The following is a 25,733-nucleotide window of genomic DNA, read 5'->3' on the forward strand; positions in this document are numbered from 1 at the left end:
TCAATTCCAATGTGACCGGCTTTTTGAAAGTGTGACCGAATTTCAGGTGCTGCATGATATTACTGCGCCTGCCGCATCCATATTACGGCAACAAACTTCTTTGATTACGCTGGAATGGGAGCGTAGTTTCTAATCTTATCAGCCTAGAAAATCACAGCTTTACATTTTTGATATTAGTACATGATATAACTGTGGAAGAGTCTAGTTTTTAAATGGACAAATATCGAAACTCATTGGTCAATGTTTAATACGATGTTATATTGGTCTCATAGAATTCGATGATCTATGTTAAGCTAAGCTAAAAGTGATATGCAGGTAAATAATAGCCTACAAAAGAAACTGAATAAATTAATCAAATGTGAATAACACTGCATAGTCTTTACTGTATAAACTGATGGATTGGTGTTTATTATAGCCACTCAAGTCATTCAGTCAAGAGCAAAGATTGAATTTTCTCTTTTTCTTTTGTTGCTTAATTATCATTCATGATACAGACAGCTGCAGGTTAATTAGACTTTACCAACTAATGCATGGATCCAATATAGATCCATCTGATACATCATCTTGTTTTAATAACCCACTGAAGACAAACTCAAAACCAAAAATAAAAATCGATATCACATATAGAAATGATTGGCACACAATTAGCTTGATACATTTTATGCAGAAATAATAAATTGTAAGTTTATCTTCTTAATTTCTACAATTTGGAAAGCAGAACTGATCACGTCAAAGCTTATCAACACTGTGGTCTTTTGTAATCTAACAAGACAAATGAACATAATATGAAACTCATAAGAAAGTACAATGATATCATTCATATGATTAAGCAAAATGATAGACAACAATAAAACTTTTTGACATTGTTCTTTGGGGAGGAACTCCATCTTTGAGTTGATCTGAATCTCACAGTTCAATCTGCTGGTTTTGAAGATGAAGATGAACTTTATTCACTGTGAATAATGTGGGTAATGACTGGTTAGCATCCAGATGAAATTTTAATGCTTGACGCATTACTTTCATTTGTTGAGGACGCAGCATCAGATCTAAGGGACTGGATCTGAAGATGATCTACTTACTGTGTTTGTTTCTTATATGTCTGTGTAGAGCAGATGAATTATTGAAACACCTCCCACAATCAATGCAGTGATACGCTTTCTCTCCAGTGTGGATCCTCTCATGTTTTTTCAGGTCTCCTGAATGACTGAATCTCTTGTCGAAGTGTGAACACTTATTAGGTTTTAGTCCAGTGTGAATGTTCATGTGTGTTTTAAGTTGTGTTTTCCGTGTAAAACTCTTCCCGCACTGATTACACCTGTAAGGTTTTTCTCCAGAGTGAATTATCTCATGCTGTTTTAAATGGCTCGCTGTAGCAAAAGTCTTCTCACACTCAAAGCACATGTAGTCTCTCACACCAGTGTGTATTTTCTGATGACCTTTCAAATAATTTTGTAGACGTGAGAAACTCTTTCCACACAAATCACATGGATATGGCTTCTCTTTTGTATGAACTCTCAGGTGCTGCTTCAGGAGTGAAGCTCTCAAAAACACTTTGTCGCATTGATCACATGCATACAGTTTCTCTCTAGTGTGAACATTTGTGTGTGTTTTAAGACTTGATAATTGTGTGAAACTCTTCCCACACTGATCACAAGTGTAAGGTTTTTCTCCAGTGTGGGTCCTCTGGTGCAGTTTTAAATTGACTCGCTGTAGTAAAAGTCTTCTCACACTCAAAGCACATGTACTCTCTCACACCAGTGTGTGTTTTCTGATGTACTTTCAATTGTTGTTGACATGAGAAACTCTTTCCACACAAATTACATGGATATGGTTTCTCCTTTGTATGGATTCTCATGTGCTGCTTCAGGTGTTGAGCTCTCAAAAACACTTGGTCGCATTGATCACATACATACAGTTTCTCTCTAGTGTGAACATTTGTGTGTGCGTTAAGACTTGATAAACTCTTCCCACACTGATTACAAGTAAACGGTTTCTCTCCAGTATGAACTCTTATATGTACTTCAAGTATTCCCTTTAGTCTGAAACTCTTCCCGCACTGAGCACAAGTGTGCGGTTTCTCTCCAGTGTGGATTGTTTCATGATTTTTCAGCTCTTCTGACCGACTGAATCTCTTGTCACAGTGTGAACACTTATAATGTTTCTCTCCAGTGTGGATGTTAATGTGTCTCTTAAAGTTTGCTGATTGTCTGAAACTCTTCCCACATTGATCACAAGTGAACGGTTTCTCTCCAGTGTGGATCCTCTCATGTGTATTCAGATGTGATGACCGACTGAATCTCTTGTCACAGTGTGAACACTGATAAGGTTTCTCTCCAGTGTGGATGTTCATGTGACGCTCAAGACTTGGTTTGCTTGAGACACTCTTTCCACACTGAGTGCAGAGGAATGATTTCTTGGTTCTGTTTTTCTTTAAATCTTTCTGTTTGGTTTGAGAGCAACTCAAAGGTTTTTCTCCAGGTTTGACATGACTTTTATCTTCAACTTGACTCAATTCTTCATTCTTGTCGATTACTTCAATCAACTCTAAAAATAAAAGTCAAAATGGTTCATTTTCAGTAACTCTTAAAAAGCAGAGACACAAAAATGAACCCTGATATAATGATATAAAGTAGATAACTGGAATACAATATTTGGTCATTTTGATGCATTTTTTTTTTATATAATTGTATATCCTTATTTTTATTTTTTTTCCATATGAGGTACATTGATCTGCAAATTATCATTTTTAATACCATTATAGACCTTACTATTTGATGCTTTAGCTATAGTCCTGCAGAGCTCTAAGAGTTTTTCACTATTACAGATCCAAATAAGCTTGAAGCTTTATATACATCAGCACTAATAATAAAGGAAGAAAAATAAACACCAACCTGTTTGTTCTTCAGTATCTTCAGAGTGTTTGATTCTGCAGGGTTCTGGGTCTCTCATCTTCTCTCTGTCCTCTTTAATAAACTCAGTCTTGGCAGATTTCAGCTCTTCCTGATGATTTGATCCTCGTCTGCTCTTGTAAACTGATGGGAATATTCCAGCATTTGTTGGTGAATTGCTGTGGGCGGAGCTTCACTGATGATGCGATTGTTGTGGGAGGAGCTTCGTTGAAGGTGAATTGCAGCATGAGAGAAGCTAATATCACTTACTGTAGATCGTTTTCACAGCACGATATAAATAAAGCAACATTTTTTAAATATAAATAATGTGAAAACAAACACATAAATGCATCTACAGATCTGTAACCAACCTCAGCACTGAAACCAGACCTTCTGTAAATGGCCACTTAAAACTTCATTGAAGACATCAACATAATAAATGAGGTGAAAACAGGAACTATAGACATGAGATAAAGAGTCTTGTCAGCAGATCTATTCATATTGATGAGTCTCAGACCATTAACACACATTCAACAAGACATTCAGGATCATCAGTAGATCATTTCACTTTATCCTCAGTGTTTAAACACATTATTTAAGTCAGAATATATGATACAAATCTCTACAACTCTTGCTATATACTGAAAGATAATACTGTAATAGGACCAAAAAAAAAACTTTTTACAGTGCATGGACTATTGTAGTTATTAGCTGTGATAGTTGATGAAGATGAAGACGAGCGTCATTAGTGTTTGTGTTATTGTTGATGTTTTATACGTCATATTTTGAGAAATAACAGCATTGCTTTTCAAAAGAGCAGTTTTGTTGACTTTATCATATATCCTGACTCACACAATGTGTTTCTAACAGAAAACACTCAGAATAAAGTGAGATGATCTGCTGATGATCCTGAATGTCTTGAATGAGTGTTGATCGTCTGAGGCTCATTAATATTAAAAGAGCTGCTGAAAAGACTATGTCATGTCAATAGTTACTGTTTTCACCTCATGGTATGCTAATGTCTTCAGATCTCCTGTAAATTGACACTTAAAGCTCATTGTATTGGTGTCAGACTGAAGGTTATTGTTTTACAAACATGCATTTTTTTCTGTCTTTATACTTTCAAATGTTTTATTTATATATTTTTATATATATTTTTACATATTTGCAGTTATTGTAATGAAGAAACAGAAAAATGTTAGAATTAGAAATAAACATTTGTGAATTAGCATCAGTTGTTATATAAAGGAAAGGAAGGAAATGAAAGGAGGTGAAGTGAGGCCAAGCATGGTGACCCATACTAGGAATTTGTGCTCTGCATTTAGCCCATCCAAGTGCACACACACACACACACACACACACACACAGAGCAGTTGGAGGATCGGTGCCTTGCTCAAGGGACTCACCTCAGTCGTGGTATTGAGGGTGGAGAGAGTGCTGTACATTCACTCCCCCCACCTACAATCCCTGCCAGACTTGAGACTCGAACCTGCAACTTTTGGGTTACAAGTCCGACTCTCTAACCATTAGGCCACGGCTGCCCCCTTGCTTAAATGTATCAATTATTACATTAGTTAAAGACAAAAAGGGGTTTATATAGCAAAAATACATAATATAAATAGATTTAAGAAATATTTAGAACTAAAAACATTTGATGACATATTCAAAGACTATATTTGAGGAGCATATATTCTTTCTGTTGATTTCTCGCACACAAAAGACAATCAGATGCGTTTAAGTTAGAATCCAGAATTTGTTGGCCTTCAACACAAATCATTTCATTGTAAAGAAAGTCATTCCAGCCTGACGTGACTGATAGCAAGATTACCATTGTTCAGCCATACATGCAAAAACCCAAAGCTGTAATGCAAAGTATAACCATGTTTTTGTGGTAGAAATAGTCAAATGGCATTACATCATTCATTTTTAGGGTTTGAACAGCCTATTGAGAGAAAAAAATCAAGTAATTTTCTGTGACTTTCAACAACTTTATTTAACAAATTTAAACTTTATTTTGTCTACTTTTTACTTTTTTGCAATTCTAAAACCAATATGAAATCATCAAGAAATCAAATCAATCTTTTTTTCACTTGGTGACTGATTCGAACATCAGTTATAATCACTGAAGTTGTCAGTCAGTTCGGTATAATATTATAGAAAAATAATAATTGTATATTTAGTAAGAGTAGAATATATTAATTTTCTATATGAAAAGTAGATTTTGCATGTTACTATTGTTAATAAAAGTAAATGTTGTATGATTTTCATCTGAAGCTTAGTGCTTTACTGTCAAATGTGTGTTACCAAGAAATAAACATGTAAAACTATTAGTACTTTTGTTAAAACTATTATGCTGCATTCACACCAGACAAGAATGACGCGTTAAGCGTGAGTGATTTACATGTTAAGTCAATGCAAAGACGCGATAGACCTCCATGTGGCGCGATTCCCGCGAATTGAGCGTTTTGGGGCGAATCGCGCAAGTTGTAAAGACGGCCTCTGTTCCTGAGTTCCCGGCCCAGATGGCCGTCAAGCCTAAATCCCTGACCAAGATTACCGCCGTTCCTGAGTCGTTCCTGAGTCCCCCGCCCAGCCTTCCAGAGCCTCTGTTGGTTCTGTCCAGCCTTCCTGAATCTCTGCTGGTTCCGCCCAGCCTTACAGACCTTCTGCCGGTTCTGACTAGCCTCCCTAAGCGCCCTCCAGTGCTCGCGCCTCCTGAGCTCCTTCCAGAGCTTGTGCCTCCTCCAGTGCGCCCTCCAGAGCAGAGGCTGCCCAAGTGGTTTCCTGGACTGTTTGCCCGGCCATGGCCTCCTGAACTCCCTGATCCGCCCTGGACAAGAACGTGGTAGTTTGGGAAAGCCTCCAGGGCGGATCAGGGAGTTCAGGGAGTCCCTCCCTTCCTTAGTATTGTTACGGCATATGATGCGCCTACCAGGAGGGGGGTGTAATGTTACATGTATCCTTGTGTTTCTTGTCATTGCACTGCTTTGTTTTGGTTTCTCCCTTTGTCTCCCCCTGTTGTTCTGCTGAAGTTAGTTTGTCCCTGATTATTGTCTCCACCTGTCATTCATTAGTCTTACTCTTTATAAGTTGTTTGTCCCTCAGTCTCTTTGTGTCGTCTTTATGTTATGTTTGATTGTCATTTCCTTGTATCCTGAGTTAATAAGTTAATAAATACGTTATTTGTTTTATCCCTGGTTCCTCAAGTTTCACTCTGGCTCCTCACCAACCAGCAACCCTAAAAGACACTTAGTGCACTTCCCTAATGTACTTAAAGTGCTTCATTTTATGCACTAATGTTGTACTTAATATACTAAAAGTTCTTTAGTACTTCTTACGATAAACTTAAGATCATCTAAGTGTACTCAACTGGGCTATTTTGAGACACCATGAAGATGAACTAAAACATGTTTTTAACAAACTATCTCAGCATTTCCAAAAATGTATTTTGTTACCACTTTTAATACAATTGAAACATATTTCATAAACTTTTAAATATACTAATTATACATAAAATACACTTATTATTTAAAATATATGAATAATATATAATGAATATATACAAACTCAAAGCGTATTTATAATGTATTGCCCACATGTTTGTGTTTATAAATACATTATACATATGCTTTGTACATCTGAATAAAAATCCGACACAGATCAGAAATCACATCTGTTTCCAAATGTGGTTTTAAATCAGATACATATCCTATATCTGGACAGCTGACCTAGTTTAAACGCATATTCGATTCGCCATTTCAAATATGTCACTTCCAAGATGGATTGCATTGAACGTCATTGAACATTTATAAATAATTTTTGATTCCACAGAAAACACTGTGGTCTAACAGTATTCAGGTAAATAATAGCCTACAAAGGAAGCTGAATAAATTGATCAAATGTGAATAACACTGCATAGTCTTCACTGTATAAACTGATGGATTGGTGTTTATTATAGCCACTAAAGCCATACAGTCAAGAGCAAAGATTGAATTTTCTCTTTTTCTTTTGTTGCTTAATTATCATTCATGATACAGACAGCTGCAGGTTAATTAGACTTTAACAACTAATGCATGGATCCAATATAGATCCATCTGATACATCATCTTGTTTTAATAACCCGCTGAAGACAAACTAAAAAACCAAAAATAAAAATCGATATTACATAGAAATGATTGGCACACAATTAGCTTTATGCATTTTATGTAGAAATAATATATTGTAAGTTTATCTTCTTAATTTCCACAATTTGGAAAGCAGAACTGATCACGTCAAAGCTTATCAATACTGTGGTCTTTTGTAATCTAACAAGACAATTGAACATAATATGAAACTCATAAGAAAGCAAAATAATATCATTTATGATTAGGCAAAATGATACACAACAATAAAACATTTTGACATTGTTCTTTGGGGAGGGACTTTATCTTGAATCTCACAGTTCAATCTGCTGCTTTGAAGATGAACTTTATTCACTGTGAATAATGTAGGTAATGACTGGTCAGGATCCACATGATATTTTAATGCTTGACGAATAACTGTGTTGCATTTGTTGAGGACGCAGCATCAGATCTGAAAGTGCTGCATCTGAAGAGGATCTACTTACTGTGTTTGTTTCTTATATGTCTGTATAGAGAAGATGAATTATTGAAACACTTCCCACATTCAGTGCAGATATACGGTTTCTCTCCAGTGTGGGTCCTCTCGTGTCTTTTCAGGTCACCTGAATGACTGAATCCCTTGTCACAGTGTGAACAATTATACGGTTTTAGTCCAGTGTGAATGTTCATGTGTGTTTTAAGACCTGATGATTGTGTGAAACTCTTCCCGCACTGATTACACGTGTACGGTTTCTCTCCAGAGTGAATCCTCTCATGCTGTTTTAAATGACTCACTGTAGTAAAAGTCTTCTCACACCCAAAGCACATGTAGTCTCTCACACCAGCATGTATTTTCTGATGTACCTTCAAATAATCTAGACGTGAGAAACTCTTTCCACACAAATCACATGGATATGGCTTCTCTTTTGTGTGAACTCTCATGTGCTGTTTCAGGTATAGAGCTCTTAAAAACGTTTTGTCGCATTGATCGCATGCATACAGTTTCTCTCTAGTGTGGACATTTATGTGTGTTTTAAGACTTGATAAATGTGTGAAACTGTTCCCACACTGATCACAAGCAAACTGTTTCTCTCCAGTATGAACTCTCATGTGTGCTTCAAGTAGTCCCTTTAGTCTGAAACTCTTCCCGCACTGATCACATGTGAACGGTTTCTCTCCAGTGTGGATCCTCTCATGTGTTTTCAGATTTCCTGAATAACGGAATCTCTTGTTACAGTGTGAACACTTGTGAGGTTTCTCTCCAGTGTTCAAGTGGATGTTAAGGTGTCTCTTAAAGCTTGATAAATTTAGGAAACCCTTGCCACATTGATCACAAGTAAGTGGTTTCTCTCCAGTGTGAACTCTCATGTGACGCCTAAGACTTGGTTTGCTTGAGACACTCTTTCCACACTGAGTGCAGGTGAAAGATTTCTTGGCTCTGCTTTTCTTTAAATCTTCCTGTTTGGTATGAGAGCAACTCAAAGTTTTATCTCCTGGTTTAACATGACTTTTATCTTTAACTTGACTCAATTCTTCATTCTTGTCGATTACTTCAACCAACTCTAAAAATAAAAGGCAAAATGGTTCATTTTCAGCAACTCTTAAAAAGCAGAGACACCAAAATGAACCCTGATATAAAAATATAAAGTGGATCATTGTTACACAATATTTGGTCATTTTGAAGCAATAAATTGTACATCCTTATTTTTTTTCCATGTGAGGTACATTGATCAAATCATTATTTTTAATACCATTATAGACCTTATCATTGGATGCTTCAGCTATATTACTGCAGAACTCTAACGGGTTTTTACTATTACAGATCCAAATCAGCTTGAAGCTTTATATCCATCAGTACTATTAATAAAGGAAGAAACATAAACACCAACCTGTTTGTTCTTCAGTAACTTCGGTGTGTTTGATTCTGCAGGGTTCTGGATCTCTCATCTTCTCTCTTTTCTCCGTTTCCTCTTTAATAAACCCAGTCTTGGCAGATTTCAGCTCTTCCTGATGATTTGATGCTCGTCCTTTCTTGTAAACTGATGTAAATATTCCAGCATTTATTAGTGAATTACTGTGGGCGGAGATTCACCGATGATGTAATAATTGTGGGAGGAGTTTCCCTGGTGCAATTATTGTGGGAGGAACTTCTTTTAAGGTCAATTGCAGCACGAGAGGAGCTAATATCAGTTACTGCAGATGATTTTCAGAGCACGATTTAAACAAAGTAAGATTAATTAAACATTAAAATTTAAATATAAATAATGTGAAAACAAACACATAAATGCATCTACAGATCTCTAACCAACCTCAGCACTGAAACCAGATCTTCTGTAAGTGGCCACTTTAAATTCACTTCATGAAAGTCATCAGCATAATAAATGAGGTGAAAACAGGAACTATTGACATGAATAAAGAGTCTTTTCAGTAGCTTTGTTTATATTCATAGACCTCAGACTATCAACACTCATTCAACAAACCATTCAGCATCATCAGATCAATGTTTGCTGTTAGTAACCGACTATTTAAATTAAGCGATAAAAGCCAAAGTGTTCGACTGAAACACAGTACTGTAGAGTATTTCTCCAAAATAATACAAAAACGGTGTAAATAATAACTATCCTACAACACTATAGCATAACATGTCCATATTAATATTAATACAGTTTTTAAATAACTACATTAATTGCATTAAATTGATTAGATCATCGATATTATTTCTGTTTTTCATGCACAACAACTGACAATGTTTATAAAACTTCACTTAAAGACCACCAGCAATATTTCTGGTATCAGAATGCATTAATTGTTACTTATATTCAAATGTATGATTTGAAATGTCCCATGTTCATTACTCATTCAGGGATGATAAGGTGTTTAGTTCCATATTTTAATTCAACAAGTAAGCAACATCTGCCCGAGATTTTGTGTCTGAGCATATATAATGGAGTTACAATAATGAAACGTAAACGAAAAGTAGAAGTAAAAAAATATTAAAAAGCTAAAATGAATTAAAATCCGCGGAGCGTCCAGCAGATGGCGCCAGATCTTTAATCAAACACTCAGCGACAAATCCCGCCAAAAATAATAACCGACAAGAATCTTCTGAGGTGAGGCGAGCAGTTCACATTATTTCTCATAATTACACAACTATGAAACAATTTTTAAGGTGTCGTTTCTCTGTTGTTTTCATTAGGTTCAGCGCTACTAGTTCATATTTGTATTTTATCTTCCTACTGAAATAAACATTTAGTGCAGCAGCAGCGAACATGTGAGGAAAATATGAACTGCTGCAAGATTCCGTGATAATGGTAAAAAAAGAAAAAAAAGAAAAGAACTCTCCAAAACAACATTTCCTCACTAACGCTCTCATCTTTGACAAAGACAACCGTTTATTTTATTATTATATTAAATTTATGACAGAATGATGCCTTGTTACATACAGAGAGAGCATGAGCTAATTGAATTTGATATCTATAAGATTTAGTTTGAAACTTCCAAATTGATACTAAGGCTTATAAATACAATTCATTTAAAAGGGTAATATCAAATATTCAAACTTAACAAGCGGTATTAAAACGGTGCAAACAGGCCCTAAAAAATTATGTGATAAAAACGGTAGGGGGTGAATTTATTATTCCATGTACATTTAAGGTTAATGTGTGTCCGGGGCTACATTTAAGTTACAACACTGTGTTGTTATGAAATCAGTTTTGTCAGACAATTTTGGACACTTGTACACTGGAGCACACATTACTACCTGCCTAACACTGGCATGTGTTATTCAGGTCAAAGTTGTGCAGAATTGAAAGAAGAAACCTCAAAGACAGTGCCAGAAGGATGCTGGACTGGTAAAGTCTTCAAAACATGCCACATTAATCAAACATTGTGGTGTCAATGCTCAAATTACAACATAATTAATAATAAAATTAATAATAATAAATATTGGTCACATTGAAATTTATATTTTAGGGGTTATATATTCTCTCATGCCCAAATTCAACAGTAAGGGGTGGTCCACTGCAGAAGGAGGCATTTGAAAAGTCTACACTGTTCTCAGTCATTAGAGATATCTATATACAGCACACAACATTTACTAGAGAGCTGCTCTCTCTTTTTTTTACACACTGAATGGTGATACACAATGTATCTCATTTTCGTTTTTTTATTGTGCATCTAAACAAAAGAGAATGGCTCTATGTCACAATTAGTGTAATTAAAGTAAAAAAATAATGTAAAAAAAGCTTTTCTTATTTGGCACCAAAGTGAAAATGAGGAACTACATGTGGCGTGGAGCAACGATGAGTAAAAGAAAGCCTTTTTAATATGATTTCAGTCAAAATGACAGAAAAAAAAGTAGTTATAAGCAAAAATAGCCATCTTGCAAAGATATAGCCTCACATCCATTTTGATGCATGAAAGGTGAGTAAAAAACGCTACAGTATTGTTGGTCCTATGGTCAGCCAATACATGATATTAGCATTATTGTGCTAATATTTTGAAAATGGACTTTTTAAAATCCAAATATCTCCCTTTGGAGTAGACTTTGAGATTTGTAACTTTGTAAAAAAAATAAAAATAAAAAAATATGCCCAAATGTACACACCACACACTGGCTAAAGTTCAAAAAGTGAAAAAAGCATAATAGCACCCCTTTAAGTATCACAAGAACATCCACACTGGAGAGAAACCTTATCAGTGTTCACACTGTGACAAGAGATTCAGACACTCATCATATCTGAAATCACATGAGAGGATCCACACTGGAGAGAAACCGTACAAGTGTAATCAGTGCAGAAGGAGTTTTACAGACATTGGAGGTCTTGAGACACATATGAAAGCTCATACAGACGAGAAACCGTTCACATGTGATCAGTGCGGAAAGAGATTGAAATACAAACATAAACTTGATCTTCACATGAGAATTCATACTGGAGAGAAACCATATTTTTGTGATCGGTGTGGGAAGAGTTTTAGAAGTTCATCAAACCTTAAAGGAACCGTATGTAAGAAATTTATGTCAGTTAATCATAAAATGGCCCTGAAATGTCACTACACATTAAGAAATCATGTTCATTTCAAATACTTATATCACTGACAACAGTGGTCTGGCCAGGATATTGTCATTTAAAAGTGAGAGTTGCAGCCCACAACTGATGTTATTGTTGTCATTTTGTGTTTTGGTCTGAGGCTCCACCCTCCAGCTATCGACCAATCACGAAGTCAGTAGAGTTTCGTGAGACGGGTTGCCAGCTCTGTTACAGCTGCGGCTATACTAACATGTCGGATTAAACATGTATAACGTTACGAAACGAAAAAGACCTCGTTTTGAAACCGAAATACGTCGTGACAAAGTCCGAAATAAAACAAGGATTGGTATAGGATATCCCAGGTAAAAAAAAAGTGCACTAAAATGCACTTTATTTAAGTATACTTAGTACACTTTTCAGTAATGTACTAAAAGTGCTCTATTTTCGCACACTAATTTTGTACTTAATGTACTAAAAGATAGTATTAAGTATATGTTAAGATAAACTTAATACCATCTAAGTGTACTCAACTGTGCTATTTTGAGACACCCTGAAATTGAACTAAAATGTGCTTTTAACATACTATATCTGTATTTTAAAAAATATATTTAGTTAAAACTAGAAATACACTTGAACCCTATTTTTAAACATTTATAAATATATTTAAGACTAATTTAAAGTATAGCAATAATATATTAAAAGAATATTCAAAATGTGAAAAAAGTGTGCTAAAATACAATTTAAGTACACTTAGTGCACTTCCCTTAATGTACTTAAAGTGCTCTATTTTCGGGCACTGATTTTGTACTTAATATACTAAAAGTTATTCTTAAGTACTCCTTAAGATAAACTTAAGATCATCTAAGTGTACTCAACTGTGCTATTTTGAGACACCATGAAGATGAACTAAAACGTGCTTTTAACATACTATCTCAGCATTTCCAAAAATGTATTTTGTTACCACTTATAATACATTTGAAACATATTTCATAAACCTTTAAATATACTTATTATACATAAAAAATAAACTTACTGATTATTTAAAATACAATAATAATATATAACAAATGTATACAAGGCGTATTTATAATGTATTGCCCACATGTTTTTTATTAATAAAAAATACACTTATTAATTATTTAAAATACATGAATAATATATAAAAAATGTATACAAAGCGTATTTATAATGTATTGGCCACATATATTCATTAATAAAAAATACATTTGTTGATTATTTAAAATACATGAATAATATATGACAAATGTATACAAAGCGTATTTATAATGTATTGCCCAAATATTTTTATTAATAAAAAATACACTTGATGATTATTTAAAATACATGAATAATATATGACAAATGTATACAAAGCGTATTTATAATGTATTGCCCAAATATTTTTATTAATAAAAAATACACTTGATGATTATTTAAAATACATGAATAATATATGACAAATGTATACAAAGCGTATTTATAATGTATTGCCCAAATATTTTTATTAATAAAAAATACACTTGATGATTATTTAAAATACATGAATAATATATGACAAATGTATACAAAGCGTATTTATAATGTATTGCCCAAATATTTTTATTAATAAAAAATACACTTGATGATTATTTAAAATACATGAATAATATATAATAAATGTATACATAGCGTATTTATAATGTATTTTTTATTAATAAAAATATGTGTGCAAGACATTATAATTACGCTTTGAATAAATTTATTATATATAATTGATATATTTTAATTAATTAATAAGTGTATTATAATGAATAAAAAGGTATGGGCAATACATTATAAATACGTTGTCACGAAACGTGTAGGAAAGCAAAAAATAACGTCTTCAATAAAAAGTCTTCAATAAATCCTCAGGCAGAGTAACAATAGACAGGAATGGCGGGAGAAGACGTGCACACAACGAAGGAGCATAGGTGTAACGCTTGTAGCCGGACAAAGAAACAAGGAAATCAAACAAACTTATAAAGGGGAGATAATTACAACAACAGGTGGAGGGGATCACACTAATGAGCAGGAAGACCAAAAAAGGGCATGGGAGAAACCAAACAGACAGTCCAATGGGGGAAACACTGGGAAAAACCAAGACAAACAGTCCAAGGGCGTGACATACACTTTGTATACATTTATCATATATTATTCATGTATTTTAAATAATTAAGAAGTGTATTTTTTATTATTAAACATATGTGGGCAATACATTATAAATATGCTTTGTATACATTTATTATATATTATTCATGTATTTTAAATAATCAACAAGTGTATTTTTTTTGTAATAAAAATATGTGGGAAATACATTATAAATACGCCTTGCATACATTTGTTATATATTTATGTATTTTAAATAATCAACAAGTGTATTTTTTATTGATAAAAATATCTGGGCAATACATTATAAATACGCTTTGTATACATTTGTTATATATTATTCATGTATTTTAAATAATCAGTAAGTTTATTTTTTATGTATAATTAGTATATTTAAAGGTTTATGAAATATGTTTCAATCCTATTAGAAGTGGTAACAAAATACATTTTTTGGAAATGCTGAGATAGTATGTTAAAAGCACATTTTAGTTCAATTTCATGGTGTCTCAAAATAGCACAGTTGAGTACACTTAGATGGTATTAAGTTTATCTTAACATATACTTAATACTATTTTTTAGTACAATAAGTACAAAATTAGTGTGCGAAAATAGAGCACTTTAAGTACATTAGGGAAGTGCACTAAGTGTACTTAAATTGTATTTTAGCACACTTTTTTCACACTTTGTATATTCTTTTAATATATTATTGCTATACTTTAAATTAGTCATAAATATATTTATAAATGTTCAAAAGTAGGGTTCAAGTGTATTTCTAGTTGTAACTAAATATATTTTTTTAAATACAGATATAGTATGTTAAAAGCACATTTTAGTTCAATTTCATGGTGTCTCAAAATAGCACAGTTGAGTACACTTAGATGGTATTAAGTGTATCTTAACATATACTTAATACTATTTTTTAGTACAATAAGTACAAAATTAGTGTGCGAAAATAGAGTACTTTTAGTACATTACTGAAAAGTGTACTAAGTATACTTAAATAAAGTGTATTTTAGTGCACTTTTTTTAACCTGGGAGAATTACCACACTCAAAATCAGTTTAAGTGTTAGTGCTAATAATGCATTCATATTAAGTGTACTTAAGTACAACTTTTGGGAAAATGTACTTCTACTACAGTACATTACTAATAGATTTTTAATAAAAATCAATTTAATGTAAACTTAAAATTACCACACTCAAAATCAATTTAAGTGTTAGTGATAATAATGCATTCATATTAAGTGTACTTAAGTACAACTTTTGGGAAAATGTACTTCTACTACAGTACATTACTAATAGATTTTTAATAAAATCAATTTAATGTAAACTTAAAATTACCACACTCAAAATCAATTTAAGTGTTAGTGATAATAATGCATTCACATTAAGTGTACTTAAGTACAACTTTTGGGAAAATGTACTTCTACTACAGTACATTATTAATAGATTTTTAATAAAATCAATTTAATGTAAACTTAAAATTACCACACTCAAAATCAATTTAAGTGTTAGTGATTATAATGCATTCACATTAAGTGTACTTAAGTACAACTTTTGAGAAAATGTACTTCTACTACAATACATTACTAATAGATTTTTAATAAAATCAATTTAATGTAAACTTAAAATTACCACACTCAAAATCAATTTAAGTGTTAGTGATAATAATGCATTCATATTAAGTGTACTTAAGTACAACTTTTGGGAAAATCTACTTCTACTACAATACATTACTAATAGATTTTTTATATATTAACTTATTTTAAACTCAAGATTAGTATGTAAACAGTGTACTAAAAATCAACTAATGTTTAAAGCATTTAAAGCACACTTTTGAAAAACACACTAATAAAACTCTTTTGGATGTTTTTTCTGTAGTGTACTTTATTGTAGTACACTAAAAAAATATTTAAGTATTACTGGTATTTAGTATACTTTTGTCAAGTGTACTAAAGTCCTACTGAAGTATAAACATACTTTTAATTAGTAAATTTATAGTGTATAACCATCAAACTTTTATTTAACACAAAAAAAAACAATGTACTAAAAATGTATTTGCGGGTATTTAAGTGTATTTTAAGTGCATTTAAGTATATTTGTTTTTCACCTGGGATGCCTTTGAAAGATGGAGACGGCTGAAAACGGAGAAGAATTTGAAGACAGACGCTTTCGTTGGTAATTTTTTCCTGAACAGGTAAGATTCATCTATGTTTGGCTAACTTTGCTTCAGTACTCAATGGATTTTCCGCGGTCGCCCGTGCTAAATGCGTTCATAAAAAGCTTTATATCGCACCACTAGCAGGGTTGGAAAACAACCTATGTTCCGACTGAAATGTTGTATTACAGTACATCTTTGCGAAATATTTGGCTAATCGCCATCTGTAAATTTTTGCGATACATAATTACTTCACAAAACATCTCTTGTGAAGCATAAACATAATTAACAGAAGAAAAACAAATAACTGTGCGTCACTTGCCGTTGGAAGCTCCTTATTGCAGCCTACTCCTGCAGCTTAGCTGGCAACCTGAGGAGCGTCTCGCTGCAGCCTGCGGTGGACATCCAACCCCGCCCACATCCAAGTGTGACGCCAGACGCCGCGCCCATGTTCAAACACGTCACACATCCAACATATTAAATAGTATTAACACATATTAAAATAGTGATAATATGATTAGCAATGTTCACATTTGTGGACATATCTTTAGAGAATTAGATGAAAATGAAAATATGCTAAGTGTTACTTTTACAATAACAAAACTTACTTGTCCGTCTAAATCTGATCTTGTCTAAGCTATGTCAAAATCGATTATAATAAACGTGAATTTATGTCATTACACAAACAAATAGGGTAGGGTTTAAATGTTTTATTACCAATTACCATTTTCCTAACTTTAATCAACCAAAGCAAGCGTTTTACCGGCTGTTCGAATGTAATTAGTTCCATATGAAAGGTGACCTAGGTTTAATTTGTATTATTTAATACAAACTGTTTTGTTTACATCCCCGATACAACATACTTCCGCCATTCTTGCACATGCGTACAACATCGGGATTCTTTTTTTTTTAAAAGAATAATTGGACATTACAAAAATATTGAAATAGAAATCCAGATACACAAAATACAAGCCTAATCTGTTTACAGTAATACAATATGTAATAAGATAAAATTAAAATAATAATAATAAAAAAATAAAAAATAAACTAATACCATAGAGAGAAAAAAATAAATAAATAAATGTATAAATAAAAAGTAAATAAATAAACAAAAATTAAATTAAAACCTAGAAACAACTAAACAATAGTTCAAATTTTCTTCCTTTTCCCTTACATATACAAAAATTATATTGTGGAAGCATAACCAGAAAAAAAGTTCTCCGTGAAATGTAACAACAAATGTATTCATTTGTTTTAAAGACTTTTCAAAACTTTTATTTCTGATAAAAAAAATAAATTACATTTTGGTATGCATTTCGCAAATTTCTGTTTATGAATATAATATTTGCCTTGCAAAATGTAAAAGTTAACAACGTACTCAATTATTTTACTTTTATGAGAATAAGTACAGATAACATCTTTTAAAGAAAGCATATAATTAACATTTCTTTGCAGAAATAGAAAGGTGCTAACATCAGACTAAAAACTAAGAGACAATTAAAACAAATGACACAAGTCTTCCTCATGTGTGTTACAGAAACTGCAGGTATTATCAATGTCCATGAATTTAGAAAGAGCTACTTTACATGGATAAATTTCGTGAAGTATTTTGAAATGCACCGCTTTAAGGCTACCGATGGGGAGGGGAGTCACACGGTGACGCATTGACGTGGGCGTGGTGTCTGACGTCACACATGGATGTGGGCGGGGTTGGATGTCCACCGCAGGCTGCAGCGAGCCCTACTTGGAGGGGAGCGGGAGGGGAAACACCGTTCTACAGTATTTTGAATGTGATTGCAGTACCAGTTTTGGCCACAATCCTACATACGGTTCCTTTAAGGCACACATGAACATCCACACTAGAGAGAAGTAGCGCCCATGAGATCAATGTGGCAAAACATTTTAGTGAATAAAGCTCATCTTCAAAACCAGCAGATTCAACTGTGAGATTCAGATCAGGTCCTCCCCAAAGAACAATGTAAAAACGGTTTATTATTGGGAATCATTTTGCTTCATAATATAAACATTATTATTATTATTATTATTATTTATTTTTTTTGTTTCATAAGACATTCAGTAGTCTTGTGATTCAAGTGTCACACTTACTTACTCTTTCATGAAGGAAAGCAGAAGCTTTTGACAAACCCTTCAGGAAGCTATACGACTTTTAAGAGAGATGAGTTTTTTTTTTTGTTCTTCACTGTTGCTTTTAAAACAAACAGTTGTCATATTTGATACAACAGCTCTTTCTGGTTCTGATTTAACTGAATTCACCTGTAAGTTTTATGATCTGTGTTGTTGTTGTTTATTAACTGTTATTTAAAAAAAACTATTGTATATTATGGTGATTTTAGTTACATCATTCTGCCATTAGGTAGCTACAAGAGACTGCAATAAAAACAGATGTGATGAAAGATACTTTACTGTGTTTTTTTTTTTTAATGCAATTATCTGCACATTTTAGTATACATATACATCTCACAACAGTTATAAAAAAATGCATGTGCATAAAACAGTGTTCCTCATTGTGCAGATTGCCTAGCTTTAATTTGTGTCTGGCATGGCAGTAAATTAATGATCAATACAGAGATTTCAGTAACACATTAAAAACAAGCAGGATTATCACAAATTCACACCGTGTCTACAGCAGACGTGAGTGTCTCGGTGCGGCATATCAAAATACCACAGAACCGGCTATAATTATGGCCCTATGATTTCCACGGTTCAGAAAATGCCAATGGAATCAATGAAAACAGACATAAAACCAAATTTACTATAACATGAAAAGTCATGAAATTTGTGAAAGACTGAATGAATAAATCAAGCAGGTTACTTACATCAAATCGCGATATGGACTGGTATTTGTAAATATTACTCTTTATGAATGAATAAATTGCACAGACAGTTTCCTTTATTACACATAGCCTACTAAGCTCGCAGTGTTTTTAGCATTTTCTGTCTCGCTGAATAATGACATAAACACACAATTTTTTTTTTTTTTTTCTCTGTGCCAGTGGACACTGACTGTCCACATTTTTATGTTCAACAGAAGAAAGAAACTCATTAAGGTTTAAAACAATGTGAAAGTGATTAAATGAAGACACAATTTTAATGAACTGTTGGTGAACTGTTTCTTTAATGTTCATAAAATAATACACAAGCAGAAAAATAACTCACTGCTCTTGTTGGAAGAAGAATAAAGTTGCTAAGCAATACTAAAATAACTTGAAATGCACAACATCTTTACATCTTTTTGCACCAAATAGTACTCATAACAGTATTGTTAAGTAGCATTATTGATAAGCAGTATCAGTATTGGTATCGATAAAATGTTACTGATGCCTGTCCCTAGTCATGACACCAATGTAGAAAGCATTAACACCGTCCTTATGATGGCAACGTTTAAAAAGCTGCATTTGCTTTCTTCGTTTAATAAATTGCTATCAGGTATACTTTTGCCAACTTTGAGAAAGATAAATAATGATCAGAAATGTACTGACCAACTGACTGTTAAGATCTATATATAACAAGGTTATATAATTTTGATGATACAGAAAACACTACGGTCTAACAGTATTCAGGTAAATAATAGCCTACAAAAGAAATTGAATAAATGAATCAAATGCATATTCTTTAAACTGATGCATTGATGTTTATTAAAGTTACTGGCAAGTACAAGTAGTTTGATACATTTTACGTAGAAATAATTCTACAATTTGGAAAGCAGAACTGATCACGTCAAAGCTTATCAATACGGTGGTCTTTTGTAATTTAACAAGTAAGACAATCGAACATAATATGAAACTCATACGAAAGCACAATGATATCATTTATATGATTAAGCAAAATGATAGACAACAATAAAACTTTTTGATGTTGTTCTTTGGGGAGGAACTCCATCTTTGAGTTGATCTGAATCTCTCAGTTGAATCTGCTGGTTTTGAAGATGAAGATGATTTTTATTTACTGTGAACACTGTAGTTTCTTTGTCATGTCTCTTGTAATGACTGGTTAGGGTCCAAATTATATTTTAATTCTTGACAAATAACTGTGTTTCATTTGTTGAGGATGCAGCATCAGATCTGAAAGTACTGGATCTGAAGATGATTTACTTACTGTGTTTGTTTCTTATATGTCTGTATAGAGAAGATGAATAATTGAAACACTTCCCACAATCAGTGCAGTGATACGGTTTCTCTCCAGAGTGAATCTTCTCATGCCGTTTTAAACAGTAAGCTGTAGTAAAAGTCTTTTCACACTCAAAGCACATGTACTCTCTCACACCAGTGTGTGTTTTCTGATGTACTTTCAATTGTTGTAGACGTGAGAAACTCTTTCCACACAAATGACATGGATATGGTTTCTCCTTTGTATGAACTCTCAGGTGTTCCTTCAGGTATGGAGCTGTCAAAAACACTTTGTCACATTGATCACATGCATACAGTTTCTCTCTAGTGTGAACATTCATGTGTGTTTTAAGATGTGATAATTGTGTGAAACTCTTCCCACACTGATTACAAGCAAACAGTTTCTCTCCAGTATGAACTTTCATATGTCGTTCAAGTAGCTCTTTTAGTCTGAAACTCTTCCCGCACTGATCACATGTGTGCGGTTTCTCTCCAGTGTGGATCCTCTCGTGTTTTTTCAGCTCTCCTGACTGACTGCATCTCTTGTTGCAGTATGAACATGTATAAGGTTTAACTCCAGTGTGGATCCTCTCATGTATTTTCAGAGTTGATGACTGATTAAATCTCTTGTCACAATGTGAACACTGATACGGTTTCTCTCCAGTGTGGATCCTCTCATGTGATTTCAGAGTTGATGACCGACTGAATCTCTTGTCACAGTATGAACACTGATAAGGTTTCTCTCCAGTGTGAACTCTCATGTGACACTCGAGACCTAGCTTGCTTAAGAAACTCTTTCCACACTGAGTGCAGGGGGATGATTTCTTGGCTCCACTTTTCTTTAAATCTTTCTGTTTGGTTTGAGAGCAACTCAAAGGTTTTTCTCCAGGTTTGACATGACTTTTATCTTCAAAGTGACTCAATTCTTCATTCTCGTCGATTTCTTCAACCAACTCTAAAAATAAGAGTCAAAATGGTTCATTTTCAGTAACTTAAAAAGCAAAGACACCAAAAAGTACCCTGATATAACAATAAAAAGTAGATAATTGGTATTTAATATTTGGTCATTCCAATGCATTTTTTTAAATATAATTGTACATCCTTATTTTTTTCCATGCCTTGATCTTCAAATTATCATTTGTAATACCATTATCGGCCTTACTATTTGATGCTTTGGCTATAGTCCTACAGAGCTCTAACGATTTTTTCCTATTACAGAAAGTTTAAATCAGCTTGAAGCTTTATAACCATCAGCACTATTAATAAAGGAAGAAAAATAGACACCAACCTGTTTGTTCTTCAGTATCTTCAGTGTGTTTGATTCTGCAGGGTTCTGGGTCTCTCATCTTCTCTCTGTTCTCTTTAATAAACTCAGCCTTGGCAGATTTCAGCTCTTCCTGATGATTTGATGCTCGTCTGCTCTTGTAAACTGATGGGAATATTCCAGCATTTATTGGTGAACTACTGTGGGTGGAGCTTCACTGATGATGCGATTCTTGTGGGAGGAGCTTAATCAAAGGTGAATTGCAGCATGAGAGGAGCTAATATCACTTACTGCAGATCGTTTTCACAGCACCATATAAATAAAGGAAGATTAATTAACATTACAATTTAAATATAAATAATGTGAAAACATAAACACATAAATGCATCTACAGATCTGTAACCAACCTCAGCACTGAAACAAGACCTTCTGTAAATGGCCACTTTAAACTCACTTCGTTAAAGACATCAGCATAATAAATGAGGTGAAAACAGGGACTATAGACATGAAATAAAAAGCCTTTTCAGCTGCTCTGTTAATATTCATAGGCCTCAGACTATCAACACACATTCAACAAACCATTCAGGATCATCAGCAGATCATTCTGAGTGTTTGCTGTTAGAAACACATTGTTTGAGTCAGAATATATGATACAAACTTATACAACTGTGATACTGAAAGATAATACTGTTATTTCTCACAATGTGACATGCATAAAACAACAATAATACCATAGCCTTACATGCCCATATGAATCTTGGAATAGTTATTTATTTATTTTCAAAAAATTTTTTTGCTTTTCCTTAATGTTTGTATTTGTATTCAAATATGGATTGAATCCATTATTATTTCTTTTATCAACAAGTCATTGCTATTATTCAGCTTTATTTTATGTTGTTTGCACACTGAAAACCCTAATAAGTTGACTGGACTAAAGTGATTGAGTAAACTCGTTGCCTCAATTTAATTGAGTAATGGAGTCTCCCAAAACTTGCATATTTAAGTTTATTTAACTTTGCGGTTTTGTAGACTACACTTAAATCGTTCAGTTCAATAAACTTTGTACTTATTCAATGTACTTAAACGATTATGTTCAAATGTACTTATATATTTAAGTTAACTCAACATGGAAAGTAACTGAACTGAAATAAAACAATGAACAGCATAATTAATCTTTGATTTTTTTTATTGACAAGATGTCACAATATTAATGAAAATACAGTTAACACTATACAGTAATCTAAATCAGTTATAGCCACACCTTAAGGTGGTAAAAATAAATTAAACTAGTGCAGTACATCAATTGTACAACTCTATGCACATATGTGACACTGGACCACAAAACCAGTCATAAGGTTAAATTTTACAAAACTGAAATGTATACATCATATAGAAGCTCAATAAATAAGCTTTCTATTGATGTATGGTTTGTTAGGATAGGACAATATTTGGCCGAGATACATCTATTTGAAAATCTGGAATCTAAGGGTGCAAAAAAAATCAAAATACTGAGAAAATCACCTTTAAATTTTCCAAATTAAACTCTTAATGCATATTACTAATCAAAATTTACATTTTCATATATTTACAGTAGGAATTTTACAAAAAATCTTCATGGAACATGATCTTAACTTAACTTAACTAAAAAACAACAATTTTGACCCATACAATGTATTTTTGGCTATTGCTACAAATATACCCCAGTGACGGTTTTGTGGTCCAGGGTCACATATATACTTCACTCAAGTATCAAGTATTTATTTTAATGTAAACATTGCATTTGACTATTTAAGCTTTGTGCAAACATAGCAAACTAAAATAAAACATACTCAGGATATTGTGTATTTCACCAAAATTTCATCAAAAACAATACTGAAATACGCTATTACTGTCAAAACCACACTACAGAGGTGTAACAATATACCAAATTAACTACGACACATCAGTTGTAGAACTCTGCATTTAACAATTTAAACATTATTTTTATTCTTTATAAAATGGATAATGGAGTAAATTAAGGGAGGGGGGAGACTCAAAACAAAGAATGTTAAAGTATCACAGTGATTTCTTAAGCAAAAAGTTGGTTTGCCAGAGACTGCACTCTTGGCTTGAAAGCATTCTGTCCCATTGGCATTAGTACACGCCAGATGAAATCAATCTTGTTGGTGAGTGATCTTGGTTAATTCAGGTGTAGTGCGTATATCAGACCGAAGAGAAGTCAGATTGCCTGTGGGAGGTCCTGCACTTTGTCCATCACCACTTGGCCTTCAAGAATTATTCAAACTGAAGAAGTCAAATGCAAGGAATTGGAAGACTGAAGATCAGTGTCCTCCAATAAGATCCCCACTGGCACATCAAGGATAGTGTTGTGATGATCAGATACCTAGTGAAAAAAAGAGGTATAAATATAGTATTGTGATCAGAAATCCAAGGTTTATCATCAATGCATGTTTAACAGAATGCCCGCTTTTTTTTTTTTTTTAAACACCAATTCTAATCCAACATGGATATTTTCTTAAACAAACTGATACAAACCCCCTGGAGCCTTGTTGGGCAGTTTAATGATGGATGGATGGAATTTTTGGAGATTCAAAATTTCATCCCCCATTCACTCTCATTAAAAAGCTTGGAAGAACCAGGATAAATTTTATTATAACTCTGATTGGATGGCTTGAGGGTCAGTAAACCATGGGGTAATAATTTTTGGGTGAACTATCCCTTTTAAGAACAGATTTACTTACTAAAGATGACTGGAAGAAAGAAGAATCATCATCTCCAAGCATGATAGGCAGTCCCCGAAGAACAAGGGTTCGGACCTCAGTTGGCTGGGCTGACTTTAAAACATGAAAACATGAAATTCTATTAAAGTCAAAAAACTCAATATCAATCTATTTTAAGCATTGGTATGTGATATAAATTAAATTTTAGATTATCATACATAGCAGATTACTGATATGAGAAAATAATAAATAAATTACATTGTTAAAATAAATACTTCTAAAGGGATAGTTCCCCCAAAAATGAAAATTCTGTCATTTACTCACCCTAAATTTGTTCCAAACCAAGCTGTTTTGATGCACCACTTACATGTACATACTAAAAAGAAATACTAATGAAGTCAGTGCTGCACCAAAATTGTTTGGTCACAAATATTCCTTCAAAATATCTTCCTTTGGTTTCAGCAAAACAAAGAAATTTATACAGGTTTGGAACAACTGCGGGTGAGGAAATAAGGAGAGGATTTCTGTTTGTGGTTTCCATCCTTCAAGTTATGTTAAATAAGACAAATAACTACTGACCTTTATTTGCTGTAAAAAGTTCAACAAGCGCTGACCAGGACACCCCCTTTTGGTTTTACAAAGGTCCATGAACTGTGTCTGTCCAGGTTTTTCTAGAATTCCTGCATTAGATTTTAGCCTTTAATTCTGTTGAACTCCATGCAAACCTTGGGGGAAACATCAGGTCACTAATCACATTAGCTTACACACAGAAATGCTTTACAGGCTAATAAATAATTAGTAAATAATGAAGGCTAAGAATTGGTTTTCTTTATCATGTTAAAGGAATAGACCACTAGAAAAAAAGAAGAAAAAAAAAGAAAATTGTTGTAAAACACATGATTTTATTTTGCTGAACAAAAATGCTTGCAGAGTCAAAAACACAATACTTACATTTCCACATGCTATTATTGTCTCATGTAACCTGTAACAGAAAAGTTGAAAATAATAAGTTTAACAATCAGTAAAAAAATAAAATAAAAAAAATTACTCTATAATTAAGATTGTAGTCTTACAGCGTTATCCAAAAATAAAACTAAATGTGCATACTTTACAAATGCTCTGTACAAGTCAAAATTGTCGATTTTTCATTCATACTTTGATAACATTATGCACAATATTTTGTTGATTAATTGATCTCAGAAGTGGCTGCCATGCTCTTTCCCACAGAAATACACAATTACACTATGATTAAATGAATTAACTAATATGTTTCGGTTTTTACAAATCAAATAAAGACTAATTTGATATCTCAGTTATCACACCA

At 33.1% G+C, this 25,733-nt stretch overlaps 1 long non-coding RNA gene and 1 pseudogene across 1 annotated transcript; both read right to left on the reverse strand.

The window, feature by feature from the left end:
- Positions 1-466: 466 nt before the first annotated feature.
- On the reverse strand, positions 467-22,400 carry LOC141344308 (uncharacterized; annotated as a pseudogene).
- Positions 22,401-23,155: 755 nt separating this feature from the next.
- LOC141330133 (uncharacterized) lies at positions 23,156-25,112 on the reverse strand. The gene is made up of 3 exons (XR_012355192.1): positions 24,989-25,112; positions 24,431-24,523; positions 23,156-24,072 (listed from the first exon to the last, which is right to left on the reverse strand). It is a non-coding gene; the product is annotated as an uncharacterized lncRNA (long non-coding RNA).
- Positions 25,113-25,733: the final 621 nt, after the last annotated feature.

The sequence above is a fragment of the Garra rufa genome, chromosome 1 (genome assembly GCF_049309525.1).
Source record: "Garra rufa chromosome 1, GarRuf1.0, whole genome shotgun sequence".
Taxonomy (NCBI): Eukaryota; Metazoa; Chordata; class Actinopteri; order Cypriniformes; family Cyprinidae; genus Garra; species Garra rufa.